This window comes from Lissotriton helveticus, chromosome 10 (genome assembly GCF_964261635.1).
Source record: "Lissotriton helveticus chromosome 10, aLisHel1.1, whole genome shotgun sequence".
NCBI classification, from domain to species: domain Eukaryota; kingdom Metazoa; phylum Chordata; class Amphibia; order Caudata; family Salamandridae; genus Lissotriton; species Lissotriton helveticus.
The window spans coordinates 1,210,684,887-1,210,690,531 of NC_136071.1; positions in this window are offsets into that span (position 1 = coordinate 1,210,684,887).

Here is a 5,645-nt window from a genome sequence, read left to right on the forward strand (position 1 = left end):
AAAAATGTAAACCGTTTAATTTAAAAATAAAGACACCTTCAAAAACAGGTTATGTGTAGTGTCTTCAATAAAATATTAAAATATGCTCATAAAATTAGATCAGATTCACATATAAGATAGCACAGGTAACATGAATATAAATTCCATTTCTTTTCTGCTATTTCTGTATTCTAAAATTGCCATGCACTAAAAAATCTTATATGTAAAAATGTAAAGTAGTGTTTTAAGTTTTTGATTACTGTTATTGATGTACTGTTGGGTAATAGTGGTTAATAACATTTTTTAATATATTTTACCACAGATTCAACTGCAGATCATTTCAACATTTCACCATGCCAACGAAAGAAAGACTGAGAAAGGCTGCAAAAAGTCAAAGACAGCAGGTGATTGAAAAAAAGCAGCAGTCCTCTAACAAAAAGATTTGTCAAGTCAACAAGAAAGCACCGGGTAAGAGTACAAAAACATTCATAAGAAATATTTGCAGTAAAAAAAATATTACTACAGAAAATGTTTCAGTCCAGAAAAAGAGAAGCAATTCAAATGGAAAGGAAAGGCCAATCAAAAATGTTACTGCTAGAGCAAGAGATAACTCTGTGCATGATAGTAGAAGGAAACAACAGTTTAGGGACATTCGTAAACGAATGTTCCGCAACAGGATAATTGGCAATTTGTTAAAAAATATTAAGAAAGGTCAACAGAAAGTGGTTTTTTATAAGAGAAAAAAAAAAGTTGAGAAAGTTATTGATCAGGCATTTGAAATTAAACGTAAGTTATTTATTTTGATAATCAATAGAATTAGGAAGCTAAACAAGACAATTTATGATTTCAAAAGAAATAGTAGATGGAAGAGAATAGTTAATCGTAGTAATTTTTGTGAAGTTTTTTCTGGAGAATGGATGCATAGTTCAAGCTGTGAGGCATTTTTTAATGAGGAGAGTTATTTCCAGGATAATGATTTGGTGCATGCAGTTGACACCAGTGGTCGTGCTTATGAAGTGAAAGATGGTTGTCCAGTTGAAAAAGAAAAACTTGTGACAACAGAGGCAGAAGAGGTGTTAGGTAATGAGGTTTTAGGAAGACGTGCTAAGGGTCCTGTGTACACCTGGAAGTGTAGTAGTATTTGCAGTGTGCGACAGGATTCCATCAATTTGCTTTGTGATTTTGTACGGTCATTTAATAAGAAAAGTTTGAAGCAGAAAATAAGGTTGTTGCAAGAATTAGATCCTTGCAGAGTGAGAGAAGTGACAGGTTTGCATGGTCATTCACTGGCTTGTCTTTCCAGGAGAGTATGCCAGAGTGTTTTTCATCATTTCAGGATGCTAGCAGTGCATCATAATAAAGTGAGAAAATTAGTTAGAATGTTGTATTATGCTAAGAGTCCAGCAATTATGCTTAAAAAATTATGTGCTGCTCTTTTGCATGGTTCTGAAATAGATGTGAAGAATATATGTGAAGAAATTGAGTTTTGTTACTTTGGAAGTAAAGAGGAGAATGTTGAAATTGACCAAGAAGAAGCGGGTAATGTGGAAGATAGTGTACAGGTTTCCAGTACAGATAATTTCCAGAGGCCAAAATTTGAGAGGCCAAATTTCACTTGTGTGTGTTGTCGACGCACTTATTATAAGAATCAGACTAAGTTAGTGGATTTATATGCAAAAAGTGAAAGGGAAAATAATAGTGAATGGAAGGATTTCGCAACATACTTGATGGTAGAAAATTGTTTTGATTTGGGATTGGATCAACGTGTGTGTACTTATTGTTGTAGCAAATTAAATCAAAACCAGATGCCTGCTAGAGCAGTTCATAATAATCTGGAATTGGTTGAGATTCCTTCTGAATTGAAGGATTTAAATACTTATGAATCTATTTTGATTCAAAGTATCCATCCCTTTCAGGCTATTGTAAGAATGGAGCCAAAGACAGGGAAATTGCCTCCATCATATTTACAGAGAGGATTAAAGGGAAGAGTTGTTTATTTGCCTCTAGATTTGAAGAAAAACATTAACACAATTGGAGTAGAAAAAGTGGACGAGGAACCTCTGGTTATCTTAGTTAATGGGGTTCCGACAAAGAATAAGAAAATATGGCAAGATTTAGTAGATGTTAGGAAAGTCAAAAAGGCAACATTGTATTTGAAAAAAATAATAAGTACTATAAGAATGTATATATTGCAGAAGAGGAAGTAAGTGAAGAAGAGGATAGCAATTTGTGTGCTGGTCAAATTGAGAAAGTAGAAACTTCTACTAGTGAAGAAATATATGAACATTATAGTGTTCATCCTTTGCATTCCAAGGAAGTAATGGGGAATGCTATTGAGTTGTTTCAAATGAAACAAGCCAAAGGGAGTCCCATTAGTGTTTGGGAGGAAAGTTTGGAAGCTCGTGTTTCCCACAGCTTTTTCCAACAGGTCAGGGAGGAAGATATGATGAGCGACCTCATCAAATTCCTGCTTCTGAATACCGGACTTTGCGATTGTATGCAGGAGATGCTAGGTTTCGACAATGCATTCCTTATTTGTTTCATCTCCTGTTTGAAAGCGATCTGTCTGGACTGTCATATGCAGTGAACCACATCTTGAAAAGTGGTATACACATGCAAAACATCTCGGCAAGTGACTTTATGGATAAAGTCAATGTCCAAGACAGTATTTTGGATTCTCACCTGATTAATCTCATGGCGTGTCAGCGTGGTACTAATGAGTACTGGTACCGTCGTCATGGTGATTTAAAATCTATGCTGAGGAACTTAGGAACTCCCACATGGTTCCTCACTCTGAGCTGTGCCGAGTATGGCTGGGAAGACTTACTTGAATTTCTACGAGAGGCAAATGCTAACGTAGAAAACATCGAATTCAAGACACCCGGAGAACTGTGCTCTTTGGATCCAGTCAATGTATGTAGGTACTTCAATCATAGATTTGAAGCTATGATGTCTTTCATCATGAATAAGAAGAATCCACCTCTTGGAGAGGTGTTGGATTTCTTCTGGAGAAAGGAGTACCAAGCAAGAGGTGCTCCTCATATACATATGTTGCTGTGGATCAAGGATGCACCTAAATTTGGAACGGATCCAGAAGACTCAGTGATGAGTTTTATACAACAGTATTCTACGTGTGCTGTTCCAAACGCAAAGGAGAAGAAAAGCCTAAGAGAAAAAGTTCTGCGTTTCCAAAGCCATCGATGTGGAAAGTACTGTCGTCGTAAATTCCAAAACAAGGACAAGTTTTACACCAAATGTCGTTTCGATTTTCCACGACCGGTGATTTCTAAAGGAAGAGTAAACAGTTTGATGTCTTCGCTGCGACATAATGTGATGAAGAAATCACCTAAAAACACATACAATTTGAAGAGGAACGAAGAGTCCAAGTACATCAACGACTACAACCCGGTGATTTTGTCCATGTGGAATGCTAACATGGATATACAGTTTGTGGCTGATAACTGTATGGCTGTGGCTCGGTATGTGACGTCTTACATCACCAAAAAAGAGAAGACAGAATTGAAGGATATGTGGGAGGACATTTCCCATGAAAAGAGCCTCAGCAAGAAGTTGTACAGTTTCAGTCTGAAGATGTTGTCGCATCGAGAAATCGGAGCGTACGAATGTTCTGACCGGTTGTCTTCAGCAAGTCTCTATGCCAAGTCCAGGAGTATCATTTGGGCGAGTCTTGGTCTTGCTGCAACGCGTAATCGAGTTCTCAAACCTGTGCGGGAAATTGAGTATTTGGCGGAAAAGGAGCCAAACAGTACCGACATTTTGAAGACCAACATGTTGGATACATATTATCCAAATCGAAGTATTCACCTCGAGAATGTTTGTCTGTATGAGGTTCTTCAAAATTACATATTCAAGAGGAACATCAAAGAAGATACTGAGAAAGGAGTGTATGCTGTAATAGGAAGTGAGGGATGTCTGGTCAAGCAAAGAAAATGCCACTTGGTAAACCATCGAAAATTGAGTGACGAATCTCCTGAAAAAAAGGAGTTTTTCTATTTAGCACTTTTGCAACTTTTCAAGCCTTGGCGTGCAGAAGAGGAACTGCTTGGAGATTTTCTCTGTTACGAAGACTCTTTCAATGCCGCCAAGGAGACCATAGAATGTCCTGCTTTTCCCAAATATGTACAAATGTTGAATGCGGAAATTGAGCAGGAAGCAATGATTGCAGCCGAGATTGCCAGAGACAGTTCTCAGGACAGTCAGAGTTCTGCTTCATTGAGTCAGGATCCACTAGGAGGACCTGTTATCGAAAATGAAGCTGCCACTGCTATGAATGAAGTGGAAAGAGCCATGGCACATGCTCAGGAGGATGCGGTTAACTTAGAAGAGTTGGAAAGACAACTCAACGTTGAGCAGAGGAAAATATATGACGAAGTTACCATGCAAATTGATCATGGATTAAGTCATGACAAGAAAGAGTGCTCATGTACGTCGTTGAAGCCTGTCCGACTGTACGTGAGTGGAGAAGCGGGAACTGGAAAAAGTTTCCTCATTAAAGCAATTTCATGCTATTTGCAGGAAAGGACAGAGTCATCGCTGTCTTGTGTTGTCACCGCTCCAACTGGACTGGCAGCACATAACATTAAAGGGATTACTTTACATCGTTTACTGATGCTGCCAGTGGAGCATGACAACAAATTACAATATCACAAGCTATCTGGAGATGCTTGTTTTGAAGTTTCAAGAATCTTGAGGAAAATGAAACTTCTTATCATTGACGAAGTAAGCATGGTTTCCAATGTCATGCTTGCCTTTGTGCATTTGAGAATGCAAGAAGTTTGTGGAAAAGTAAAATTCTGCCATGTTCTGTGTCCCTACGTGTCATCCATCATATGTTATGTGTGCATGATTAAATATGCATATGTATTCCCCATGTTCGATTCAAGACGCAATTATAGTTGTGTCCACCTCTAGTATGCCAGTTTCCAGTCTTCGTGAATACTACGAATATCAGGCCTATGTAAAGCTACGTTGCCACGTTTCCCAGTGTGCACGTTATTTCATTGAAAAGTCCCCGTTTCTAGGCCTCAAAAAGGGCCCGGACATCAGATTCAGCTCCTGTCTCCTGAACCCTCGCTGAGGAGCGATCCAGCCCCCACCTGTATCCTCGACCCTTCACTTACTTCCTGCCTTGCAGTGCCCGGTTCAGCCTGGCTTTGCTTCTGAGCCTGCCAAGAGTATGTTATGGTTCCAGTTATCAGTTCAGTCCTCCTTCTCTGCATTCCTGAGCTACTGAATCGCATCAATAGTTCCGTCATTGTCTAGCCTATACGGCTCTATGTAAGAGAAATACTGTATTTAATGGTCATTTAATACTCTTCATCACGCACTACATGTAGAATAATGCATGCTTCAGTCTTAGAGTCCGTTAGCCTTTCCCCCTCATGACTTCTAGTTTATATCAACATGTTCCCTAAACATCAGATACTAGATACTGCTTGGGTACATGTCGCCCTGACTCTCCAGACTTCAGTCTCTGCTCCTAGCACAGAGTTCATAGCCCCCAGCTTCTCCTGGTAACACGTCATTGCCAAGTTTGCGCACACCACCAGGTTAGAGGTCCCGGCTCCTTAGGTAGCCCCCTCCAATGTTTCCGCCCATTCATGACATATTCTGTTACGTTTGCATCACATGTCTATGTATACGCC